A 14,155-nucleotide genomic window follows, 5' to 3' on the forward strand; every position below is an offset into this window, starting at 1 on the left:
GACTATTACATTTGGAAAATTCCTGAACAACTAAGGATTGCCCCACACAAAATGCTAATATCTTCCTAATGAGTCTAATATCTAAGAGTGACCCCAACTTCAAGTTTCTGTAATTGTTGTTAGCAAATTATATTGAATCCTAACATAGTTCTATCCCTGAAAATAGTACTTTGGGTAGCAGGGTCAGAAATAGAATACAACAAAAGAACTGCAAGATTATTTTCTTAATGAAAAGACTATAGAAAAGCTAAAGAAAAAACCAGTCTCACACACACACAAAAGATAAAATGCATTAAGATGGCATTTTCATTATAACATAAGTTAGAATTCTAAAATGATCCATATTTTAAGTAATAGAAAGTCTTCGTATTTTTAGATAATCACGTATATAGCTATAAGATGCTGACATATATTGGTACAACACACCTATCCCAAAACACCCCTCCTGGTGGGATCTTAGATGGCAGGAAACCTAAAGTTACATAAGCTGAATAATAGAAGCATATCAGGAAGCCTCTAGAAGCTAGAAAATGCAAGAACACAGTTTCTCCCCTATAGCATCCAGAAAGGAATGCATCCCTGCTGACACCTTGATTTTGGCCCAGTGGGATGGGATCTGTGTCAGACTACCAGAACTATAAGATAATAAATTTGTGCTGTTTTAAGCCACTAAGTTTTTGGTAATTTATTATGGAAGCAATAGAAAACTGATATAAAAGATATGAAAAAAATATATACTATTTCCCTATTAAAGAAAGTAAACATCTGTATTTAAACACAGTTGGCTATATATTTCTTTATGTAAATTTCTTGTTTGTAACCTTTTTTATTCAATTCATTTTGATTTCTCTATATATTCTAGATATTGGGGGAGGAGCAAGATGGCAGAAGAGTAGGGTCTGCAACTTATCTGGCCCCACAAACTTACCTAGTAACTTTTAAAGCACCCTGAACACCTACGAAATTGACCTGTAGCTGGAATGCTACAGAGACAGAAGTTTTCGCTTCTAACAAGGTAGGAAGGCAAAAACTAACTAACAAACAAATAAACAAGAATAAAGTGGAAGAGGGAAACCGTGACTAGCAGGGCTAAGGACCAGTGGAAAAAGCCTCAGGGCAGCCTGGAGAAGCCCTAGAGAAGCAGCAACTTTAAAAATCCATGCCAGAATCTTCCCTGATGGAAAAGAGCTTAGCAGGGAAATTGGGCAGAATTGCTGGAGGAGCAGTGAAGCCTTAAGATTTCTGGAGTGACTATAAGAGGCAGGGCTCCCAGGGGAAAGCTCCCCTCAAACCACAGTCCCATATGGGTAAAGGGCTGGAGTGCTGCAGCCCTCTGGGGCACTTGGGAGAAACCAGTCGGTTGGGCGGGCCTGCTCCAGACAGAGGTGGCTGTACCCTGTTTCCTTTGGGAAAGGTGGTCCCCAGGAGTGTGGGTCCAGCAGCGCAGGGCCCCAAATCCCAGGGTGCCCAAGTGGACAAAACTGGGGATCCTGCATTCCCCCGGGACAAGCAGAAGCAGGGAAGGCACAGGAAATCGAGAACTCTTTTGCCCCTGGGCGCCCTGCAAGCTGTGCAGATAAGTGCACCCACACCTGCCCCCAGGAGCATCTAGGCCAGTGTGGACAGGGAGACTGTGGTTAGTTACTCACAAGAAGCTTGACTCCAGAGCTGGAAATCTGGCCACCACCATTTTTTTTTCCTCTTTGTTTCACCCAGTGCCTGGGAGAGGTGGGGCCTCTAGGGAACAAAGGCCTCAGAGGCTAAACAGCTCAGACTCAGTCCAGCACCTGGCAAGGGGTGGGGCATCTTTGCCCAAGCACAAACACCTGAGAATCAGCACAGCAGACCCCTCCCCAGAAGAACTGCTGGAAGTACAAGGGAAAGGAAAGTTTATGGAACAAGCAGCACTAGAAAGCTCCAGAACTGAGAGAAAATGGTATATAGAACTAGAGGGTCCTTTTTTTTTTTTTTTTCCATTATGACTCATTTTTATATCAGACTAAAATTTTCCAATATTTTTTCTCTTTTCCCAGCCTAACTGCAATATTTTACCAAATCTTCATTTTTAAGTTTTTTTTTTTCCTTTTTGACTTTCATATTTCTACAATTACATGCCTTAGATATATTTTTCACTTCTGGATTTCCTTCAACGTATTCAATGTAATTTTGGTAGATGGAAAAGATATGAGTATTTGTTTTTTTCTGCCTCATTTTGTTTTAAAATGGTGGAAGTTAATACTTTCTAAAATACGACCAAAATTCACCCAGAACCAAGTGGAACACAGTGTTGGTTCATTCTGTGAGATTATATTTTCTTTTCCTTCCCCTTTTACCCCTCTCTCTCATCTTGTTTATGTTTTTGTGGTCAATGTTGGAGCTTTATATAAGTATATAAGATGCTTCAGCATCTTCTAACACACAGAACAGAATACACTTAGCGCCAAGAGGATCACTCTCTAGGACCCATCAGGTAGACTATATTCTCTCTCCACTACCACTTCCTCACCACCACCATCCCCCCTTTTCTTTCCTCTTTACTTTTCTTTTTTCTTTTTACTATTTTGTTTTAAAATTTATTTTTCACTTTAGTGGTCCTTTTGTTTTATTTTGTTCTTTCTTCTTTTTCTTTTCTTTTCTGGTCTCTGACCTCTTCAGAATCATCTAGGGTATATTTTACTTAGGTCGTGGTTGATATTTTTGACTCAGCCCACTCATACAGCTACTCTGCACTGGACAAAATGATAAAAGGAAGAATTCACCACAAAAGACTGGAAACAGTATTGTCTGCCACAGAGCTACAGAATTTGGATTTAAATACATTGTGAGAAATTCAATTCAGAAGTACAATTATAAAGCTACTAGTGGCTCTGGAAAAAAAGCATAAAGGACTCTAGAGACTTTGTTACTGCCGAATTGAGATCTAATCAGGCCGAAATTAAAAATCAATTAAATGAGATGCAATTCAAAATGGAGGTCCTAACGACGAAGGGTAATGAGGTAGAACAAAGAGTGAGTGACATAGAAGACAAGTTGGTGGTAAGGAAGGAAGCTGAGGAAAAAAGAGAAAAACAATGAAGAGCCCATGAGGAAAGGCTTAGGGAAATAAATGATAGAGAAGGAAGAACATACACCTAACTGGGATTCCAGAAGAGACTGAGAGAGAGAGAGAGGATCACAAAGTATATTTGAACAAATCATAGCTGAGAACTTCCCAAAACTGGGGAAGGGAACGTCATTCATATCCAAGAGACAGAATCCCCCCAAAATGAATAAAAACCATTTAACACATTGATATTTAATGGTGAAACTTGCAAATTCCAAAGATAAAGAGAAGATCCTTAAAGCAGCAAGAGACAAGAGATTCCGAACTTATATGGGGAGTAATACTAGATTAACAGCAGACCTCCCCACAGACACCTGACAGGCCAGAAAGGGCTGGCAGGATATATTCAGGGTCCTAAATGAGAAGAACATGCAACCAAGAATACTCTATCCAGCAAGGCTCTCATTCAGAATACAAGGAGAGATAAAGAGCTTCCAAGATAGGCAGAAACTGAAAGAATATGTGACCACCAAACCAGCTCTGCAAGAAATATTAAGGGGGGCCCTGTAAAAGAAAGAGGAAGCCCAAAGAAATAATCCACAAAAACAGGGACTGAATAGGTATTACGAGGACAGTAAATTCATATCTATCAATAGTTACTCTGAACGTGAATGGGCTTAATGATCCCATCAAAAGACACAGGGTTTGGGACTGGATAAAAAAGTAAGACCCATCTATATGCTATATACAAGAGACTCATTTTAGACCTAAAGACACCTCTAGCCTGAAAATGGAAGGGTGGAGAATCATTTACCATTCAAATGGTCCTCAAAAGAAAGCGGGGGTAGCAATCCTCCTATCAGATAAATTAAAGTTTATCCCAAAGACCTGTAGTAAGAGATGAAGAGGGTCACTATATCATACTTAAAGGGTCTATGCAACAAGAAGACCTAACAATCATGAATATTTATGCCCCTAAAATGGGAGCTGCCAAGTATACCAATCAATTAATAACCAAAGTAAAGACAAACTTAGATAGTAATACACTAATACTGGGAGACTGCAACACGGCACTTTCTGCAACTGACATATTTTATAAGCACAACATCTCCAAAGAAACAAGAGCCTTAAATGATACACTGGACCAGATGGATTTCACAGATATTTACAGAACTTTACATCCAAAAGCAACTGAATACACATTCTTCTCAAGTGCACATGGAACGTTCTCCAGAATAGACTACATACTGGGTCAAAAAACAGGTCCCAACTGATACCTACATCAGGCTCCCTGCATGGAGCCTGTTTTTCCCTCTGCCTGTGTTTCTGCCTCTCTCTCTCTCTCTCTCTCTCTCTCTCTCTTTCTGTGTCTATCATGAATAAATAAATAAAATCTTAAAAAAAAAAAAAACCACAATGGGATACCACTTCACAACAGTGAGAATGGCGAAAATTAACAAGACAAGAAACAACAAATGTTGGAGATGATGTGGAGAAGGGGGATCTGTCTTGCACTGTTGGTGGGAATGCAAACTGGTGCAAACACTCTGGAAAACAGTGTGGAATTTCCTTAAGAAGTTAAAAATAGAGCTATCCTACAACCCAGCAATTGCACTACTAGGTATTTGCCCCAAAGATACAGATGTAGGGAAATGCTGGGGCACCTGCACCCCAATGTTCATAGCAGCTATGTCCACAATAGCCAAACTGTGAAAGGAGTCATGATGTCCTTTGAGAGATGAATGGATAAAGAAGATGTGGTCTATATACACAATGGAATATTACTCAGCCTTCAGAAAGGATGAATACCATTTGCTTTGACATGGATGGAACTGGACGGTATTAAGCTGAGTGAAATAAATCAGTCAGAGAAGGAAAATCATCATATGGTCTCACTCATACATGGAATATAAGAAATAGTGAAAAGGATTATAATGGGAAGGAGGGAAACTGAGTGGGGATAATTAGAGAGAGAGACAAGCCATGAGAGACTCCTAACTCCTAAACAAACAAAGGGTTGCAGAAAGGCGGGTGGGCAGGGGGATGGGGTAACTCGGTGACGGGCACTGAGGAGAGCACTTGAGGAAATGAGCAGTAGTGTTATATGTTGGCAAATTGAACTTAAATTTTAAAAAATGTAAAAAATATATATTCTAGGTATTAATTTTATTATATACTTTGTCATTTTTTCTCATAGAATGTTTTTCTTTTTGGTATGCTTCATTATACAGATTTTATAACTAAAAGTAATATATAACTATAATAAATATAAACATAATAAATATAACTATAAATTATATAAATATAATAATTAAATATATTGGCCTTAGTTTTATGCCTTTGGGATCTCGTGACTTATTTAGAAAAGCCTTTTTTTTTTTTACATGATATTTATTCATGAGAGACACAGAGAGAGATACAGAGACAGAGACATAGAGGGAGAAGCAGGCTCTCTGCAGTGACCAATGTGGGACTTGATCCAGGACCCCAGGATCATGCCCCAAGCCGAAGGCAGACGCTCAACCACTGAGCCATCCAGGTGTCCCTAGAAAAGCCTTCTCATCACAAATTTACTAAAACAATCTTTTAAGTTTCCTTCTAATTTATTTTTAGTTATGTAGTCCATCTATAATTTATTTGTGTAAAGTTAAAGAAAAAGTATAAATGCTTATCTTCACATAAAGACCTAATTATCTTTAGGCCTAATAGTGTAATATATTAGTGTAAAACTCTAATATATTTTCCTTTGATACACAATACCACTTTTACCAAAACTGTATCACATATATAATTGTTTCTGATTTTTCATTATTTCATTGATCCACTTGTTTATTCATATACCAGTAATATATTATTTCCATGGATTCAATTAATAAAATTTATTTGTGTAGTTTTATTGATTGGAGTGGTATGCTATTTATTATATATTTTTTTAATCTCAACATTTTCTTGGTTATTATTGAATATTTTTTAATGGTCATGCCTTTCTCTTGTTTGACTTACTGAGTTATTTAACAATAGTTATTTAACAATTTCTCTTGCTGCAATGTTATTACAATTGCATATTCCATTTGGTTATTTCTAGAGTGTTGAAAAATGCAACCTAGTGGTTAAGCATATAGACTCTGTGAATACAACTCCCTCCTCAGCCACTTATTTGGTGTTATGTAGCCAGTGTGCACTAAAATTTCCTCATCTGTTATCCCAGTAAAATGGGATAACAATAGAAATAACCTCATTAATTGTTATAAAGAATTTTTCTTTTAATATGTCTACAGACTTGGAACACATCCTCTATATGTCAAGTATTGTACAAATTTCTGCTAGTATTGTTATTTTTTATTATGTTCATCATTTGTCCTAGTATTTTTTATTTTTTATTTTTTTTATTTTTTTATTTTTTTATTGATATACAATTGTATAGACCAAAAAACAGTTATCCTTGTTTCTTTTCAATTGGTATACCTTTTATTTCTTCTACTTGTCGGTCTTAACTATGATTTCTACATTAAGAATGATTCTTAGCATTGAGAAAAACATTTTTTACTTTTCTGATTTTAATGCTTAAGTTTTTTTTTTTTTAAGTCCAGGATACTGACTTCCTGCCTTTTTTTTTTTAAGATTTTATTTATTCACGAAAGACATGAGAGAGAGAGAGAGAGAGAGAGGGGCAGAGACACAGGCAGAGGGAGAAGCAGGCTCCATGCAGAGAACCCGATGTGGGAGCCACCCAGGGATCCCCATTAATGCTTAAGTTTTTACCAGTAATAATGATTTTCTTTTGTAGATATCTAGTAGATGCACTTTAAGAGATTTTGAGAATTTCTTCTCATCTGATTTTCCTAAGTTTTTTATCCTGAATGGAAATAAAATTTCATGAAATGTTTTTGTATTGCCTTACTGAAATAATCACTCTAATTTTGTAATAAAAGTAATATATTCCTTAAAACATGAGATAAATCTCAACACATAATTTTGATGAATATATGGATAAGAATGGCTAGAAATTTTTTTTTCTAAATCTGAAAAGGCCTATTCTCTTCTGATTCTATCTTACTATGATCAAATACAGTTTGCAGGATTTCTGCTCTTTGGAATTTACTAGGTTTCATTTAGAGATAATAAACCAATAAAATTTTGATTGATTCACATGCTTTTGAAGATAATATGTATATGGAATGAGTAAATCTTAGTCAAGCAGAATTGACTACATGCTTCTCTCAGGAATGTCTGAGGCCTGGTAATGCCCATTGGCCAAAGCTATAGAACATACTAATCAGAGTTAAATGGTATTTGGCAACCATGGTTTTTTTGGATGTAGCACTGTTGATGGATTCATGATCTGCACCTTGATTTCAGTAAAGCATGAGCTTATATCTACCTAACAATGTATAATCTGGTACTTAAAAAGAGGATACATACTGTGATAATTATTTGTTAATTACTTTAAATATTTAATTGCTAAAATGATTCCAGAATTCATATAACTTGATTCTCATGAAACATCTTTAAAATAGGCTAGAACAAGAGATGGATATGCATTGAAGGGGTCTGGAAACTTCAAGAGCAGGCTACTCAAACCTTCCATCACTGGGTTATTCAGGATGTGCTTTGTCTCTAGGTCTTGAACCACCACCAGTATTTTTATGATTTTCATTGTACCTCAAAATAGTTCTAAATATAATTTTTACAACTTGATTTGTTCAACAATATTTTTAATATTTTACTCTTCCTTAGATTCAGTTTTTTCATCTTACAGACTGCATCTTCAAGTAACTCTTTCAGAGACATGTTTATTTTGTCTTAAACTAAGTACAATCCTCTTGTTTTTTCAGAATGCCTTTCTTGTCTTTTATTTGTTGCCTCCATATTCAGGATCTACCCTACCTCTGTTGATCACGGTAGATCATGCAGATTCATGATCTACCAATCCCCTGTTGTCTCTGTATTCACTTTCCTACCCATTAGTCTTCTGCATGGTGTTAGTGAAGTAATATTTTCTAGTCTTATTTCTCTGTAGAACTAAGTTATTCTACTGTCTGATTTTTAGGAATTCCTTCAAGATGTATGCCTTCCTGATGGCACTCTTTGTTCACCCCCACGAGTATTTCTTTATTTAAAATGTTTGTTGGAGGTTTTTATGGGATTTTAAATGGGAGATGAAGTAGAAACATCAGCTTAGTTTGCCTCCTTACTTCAGTCACTCTCACTTAATTTTCACAACAAATTTGTGATAAGGCTTTTAGAATTCCCATTGTACAGATGACAAAAAATGAGGTTCAGAGAATTTAAATAATTTGTGCAAAAAGACACATCTAATCAATATGGAACTCAGATCTGTAATCAGATGTGTTAGTCTCAAAGTTGGCTTTTCTTTTGCTCCAATTCAATGGCTTATGAGACTGATAAATGATCTATGTGCTGTTGCTCCTTGATGTACTAGAGGTACTTTAACTTGGCAGAGATGGAAGTTTTTGAAAGTTATTGCTCTAGTTCATTCTAGTGATTTCTAAATAAATAGAAGTGATATATACTGGAAATCCTGTGTAAGAAACCATGAGTTGGTGGAAAGAACATACATTTTGAAGTATAGTAGATCTATTTTTAAATCTTGATTTTCAGTTCCAATAATTGTGTTACCTTATGCATATAATAATTATTTTTCAACTTCCTCATGTTTTAGTGTCTTCATTTATAAAGTACATATAGTAGCATATATCTCAAGGATATCTCAAGCATATATCTCATGTGAAAATTGGTTAAGATGCATATTTAAGAAGCCAGAGGTATATAATAGGCACTAATCAAAGGGCTTCTTTCTCATTCTACATATTGTATTTAATTTTGAGAACAGCACAAGAGGTGGACATTATCATCTTATTATTACTGGTGAAGACTGTTAGGCTCCGAGAGGTGAAACATTACTTGCACTAAGCCATGTAGCTAATACATGGTAAAGTAAAATTAAGCATGGAAGGCTGCAAGACACTACACTTTGTTTTCTCCAGGGATTTTTCTAATTCCCATTCTGAACTTGGTACCACATGAACACTTCCTTTGATCTAAGCAGTCCTTCCTGTTGGAATCCCCTGAGTTTACTTCTCTTTGGTGTTTCAGGCCACTGAATTTAATTAAAGAGAACTGAATTTCTCTTTGTTGGAAAACCTTCAGGAAAGGGACCTATTTTTAATGATTTGGAAAATGGAGAATTAAACAAATCTGAGCCTGTAGCTGAAATCATTAGCAAAGAGTTTAGGTGGTAGTTAGGTTTATGGATAGAGAGAAGTAAATCTCGCACAGTAGAGCAAAATCATTGCAAAAGAAAAAACCTCTTACGCCATTTATGTAAATAAAAGTGCTGGGATTTAATAGAAAGTTACCAAGATGACTATATTTATCGTAACAGTGTAGAAGGCAACCTAGATTTGGCTCTATAATTAACAACTGTACAAAAGGTTTTGGTGACAGGAGTATGTATCTGAGAGAGAGAGAAAGAGAGATTGAGAGAGAGAGAGAGTGTGTGTGTGTGTGGCAATTACCACTGATACATTCAAAGCTACACTAATAGATCTCTTCACACTCTTTTTGTTGTAGTAATACACCCTAGTTTGTAGTTTGTATTCAGTTTTCACCCTGAAGAATAATGGAAGTTGTTGGAGGAGGGAACACTTTAATTCCCCAAATGAAAGAAGGACATTTCACAAGTTGGCTATTAAGGATATTGACATGCTACCATGCATCACTTTAAACTTTCCCTAAGCATATAAATGATACTGTCTAATGCTTATCAAAATCTCCTAGGTAAATATGTCAAAAGTCACCTGTCCATTTAATAGACAAGATCTTTAAGGCACAGAGACATTGGATGCCTGACCAGTGCTTTAATTACTACTTAGTAACAGCGTTTGCATTATAACACGTGTTCAGTGTTCAGATTCCTAGTCTCACCCTCCTTTGAATATATGTGAATTGGTTTGGCAAAGATAATTCCTTTCACTGCAGAATCCTATTAAAAGAATGAATCTTGATACTAAAAAGAACCTCCTCAGAGGTGATACATTCTATCCCCCTGAGTTTGTGTGATAATCCACCGAAGTACACCTTCCATAAAAAGAGCGTATGCCTTTTTATACCCTTTAATTTACAACACCTGCCAAAAAAGCTCACTAAACTTCCATGAATAAATGTTTTGTTAAATTTGAATAGTGTATCATGGGTATAGTGCACTTTATGGACAAATTTTTTCACTTTGGAAACTTAGGACTTTGAATTTCTTCCGAATTGATGAGACAGAAATACCTTTGCAAATTCCCAGTTGATTTAAGGCTGGTCACTTAGTGAATTTGAGCATGTCCTGGTCATGGAGATTAGAGGAATCATAGGTTCAACATTAATTATATATGTAAGGTAACATATTAAACTGTAGATGACATTAGACTCTGACAGATACTTGCTTCACAAGAACAAAATCATTTTGACAGAAGATCCTAGAAAGCAGAATTCTATCAAACACATATTTGGAGCATACATCACAAACTGTTAATTTTGGAGTAAAACCCAAAGATTATCTCCTGTAAAGACTTCACTTTATAGAAGTAGGAACTGAGGCACAGAAGGCAGAAGTAACTTATCCCAAACCACCTAGTTGTTAATGGATAGATTTTGAAGTTCAAGTTCAAATTTCCCAATGCCAATTACCTTGATATACTTAACAGCCCTTTTTATTATTATTTTATGTATGAAAAGTGACACGCCTAAGTGTCAAAGGATCTCATATACAATCATTGAGAGATACTTTCTACCATGTATCTACTAACATCACAAAAACGTTGTGTTTCTTCCATATATCTACTGGCATCAGAAATATCCTGCTGATCAAAAGGAAAAATAAAAACATACATACAAAATAGACAACTTAGCTTTGACCCCCTCATGATTTTGCACAGACAAATATTGAAAATTTTAGGCCGCATTTTCAACTGTGAAATAAGGGAGTTGTATGACCTCTTTCAGATCTATGAACATAAATACCAGATATAGCATTATAATGGTTAAATACACTGAAGACCCTACAGAGTGAAGCAATGTTCCCTCTGAAAACTAAAAGCAGAAAATGTTTCATTTTGGTTTCTCTTGCCTCCTGGAAACATTTCTTTTCTTCCCTTGTGTTTAACTGTAGTTGATTTTCCTTCACAGATTTGAAATACACATGATGTCCATCAACATGTCAAGTATCAGCCTTTTTATTACTATAGTTATGTGTGGCATGAAAAGTCCAAATCTTCTTTGTGTATTTCACTTGTAAGTTTTTTTCTAATTGACCTAAGATAAATATAACATATATCAAAAACCCCGAGCCCCACATTCAGACTTTCTAGCTGACATGTGTGTCTACAGACATACATATCACTCACATAGGGGCCTATCACGGGGGGAGCCACCAGCTTTAACAGCTTTATCTTCCATCTAGTTAGAACAGAATTATCTGCTAAAACAAAGTCATAAAAGATTAGCTGGCATACCTACAAAGCAAAAGTTACTGAAATCCCCATCTACGTTTTCTGATTTAACCAATGAAAATGGTTATAAAAATCATTAGAATAGAAAAAGTAGTACCAACTTGAAGAAAAAAGTTATCAATGATTTGGTACTGAACAGTCTTGTACAAATCAGTGTTTATAAAAAAAAATAAGCAAAAGCTTCTTCCAGAGATGTTGTTTGTGATAGTTTTTTAAAATGGTATATATATATATATATATATATATATATATTTTTTTTTTTTTTACATGTATTAAGCTTGTTCTTAGAGGTTCTGGTTAACAGCACTGGGGCAGAGTTTAAAGCTAGCAGCCTGGAGTATAGAACATTAGTCACCCAATAAAACCTTAATATAATTTCTTTCTGAAGAGAACCACTTCTTCATTTACTTTTGAAATAAACAACACATTCAAAAGATTACTCATTCTTTTGTTAACTTCAGTCCATGTTCTTACATGTTCACACTGAAAAGTTCCATGAAGTTTATTTCAAGCAACATGGGGCTGAGAAAGCTGATTTCACTTATAGTTTGAGGTTTCTTCCCCTCTCTTTAAATATTTATGCTGCCAATAAACAAACACAGATGTTTAAAAAGAAGGAAAAAAGCTAACTAAAAACTTTGCCCTGTGAAAACAGGCATATGTTAAGAATTTTCAGTATGGTTGGACTTGGAATATACTAGAAATGATGCAATTATTTAATAGTTTTACATAACAAATGCAAAAATTCTTTGGCCCAGGTAAACAATGAAGTTTTTACAAGTCCTTTAACCTATGTTATGAATAGATCAGTGATTACGTTTAGGTAGATGTAGCAGAGCTGTCTTAAAGCTGAAAATCTTTCGTATAATCAAATAGCCAAGGCATCAATCAAATGCAGGGAATTGGATAAAATCATAGATTATCTCATCAGTTAATGTATCAATAGAGAAGAACAATTAGGGAAGTTATCAGTGAGATTTACAAATTATTATTGAAAGCTAATTGTTTCTGTCATCAATAAAGAATCTTTTAGCCGTAGAGTTGAACCATAAAGAAAAAGCCAACAGAGGAGTCTATGTGTTATTTCTTTCTCCTCTATGTGTTAAGCACAGATTTGGTCTTGACTGGTACTAGGAATATTGTGACATAAATTAAGGTGCTCAGGGATCCCTGGGTGGCTCAGCAGTTTGGCGCCTGCCTTTGGCCAAAGGGTGGGATCCTGGAGTCCCGGGATTGACCTGCATCAGGCTCCCTGCATGGAGCCTGCTTCTCCCTCTGCCTGTGTCTCTGTCTCTCTGTCTCTCTATCATGAATAAATATATAAATAAATCTTTAAAAATAAATAAATTAATTAAGGTGCTCTTACTAACTTTTATAAGCTAAGTTTCGTTAGCAATAAATTGGAATACAAAATACATTTCATTGAGTAGGTGCTACGCAAAATGGATAATCTGTCTTTATATCTCTCTGTGGGGTATTCCAGCGTTGTGATTGCTGCAAAGGGGAGAAGGAGCAAGCTCCTCTTTAACTTTGAAAGGATTTTCAGTTAATGTTTCACAGGGACCCAAGGAATGGAGGTGGGAACAGATTGCTCTATCTTTCAAAATGACTTTTTGTCTGCTTTTGCTTTTCTTTTATGGCCTGTTGAAAAGCCTGTGATTTGAGAGAAAACAGAAAATGATGGGTGAAATCAGAGACAGAACAGGGAAAATAAGCTGATGAAATCAGAGGAGATTAAAATAATACTTATTAAAATACCACTGTCATTGGCTGGGAATTTTTGTGGCACCCATGATATATGATGGGAAATGTCTGCAAGAATGGATGTGAATATTCTGAACTTCATTCTGGTATTTACAAGAAATGTATTTCCAATAGACTGATTGATTTCAATGCCATAAATAGTAAAATAGAAGAAAAAAATTATCTTTTGATGAAGGAATTCAAACAAAAACCTTAATTGTACATGGGCTATATAGACATGAATAGTATTTATTTCAATCATTCGCCCATTCACATAGTCAAAATATATTTGTTATGTATTCCATGCCAGGTGCTCTTCAGGTGAGCATAAAGTAGATACAAAAATAAATGAAGTATATCCACTAGGATGGCTGTAGGAAAAAAGATGAACAATAATAAGTGTCGGCAAAGATGTAGAAATTGCAACCCTCATTCATTGCTGATAGGGATGTAAAATGATGCAGCAATTTTGGAGAAGTTTGTCAGTTCCTCACAAGTTAACAGAGTTACCAAGTAAAACAGCAATTCTACTCCTGAGTACAAATACAGGAGAACTGAAAACACATGCCTGTGCAACAATGTGTACATAAATGTTCACAGCATCATTATTTATAATAGCTCCAAATGGAAACAACCCAAATGATTGCTGACTGATGAACAGATGGTCAAAAATGGTACATCCATACAATGGAATATTATTCAACCAGATAAAGGAATAAAGTTAAGAATTCATTTACAACTCAGTGAACATTGAAAACATTATGCTAAGTGATAGAAGCTAGACACAAAAAGCCACCTATTGTATGATTCAACTTATATAAAATGTCCAGAGTAGGGAAAACCATAGAGA

Source organism: Canis lupus, chromosome 7 (genome assembly GCF_003254725.2).
Source record: "Canis lupus dingo isolate Sandy chromosome 7, ASM325472v2, whole genome shotgun sequence".
Taxonomy (NCBI): Eukaryota; Metazoa; Chordata; class Mammalia; order Carnivora; family Canidae; genus Canis; species Canis lupus.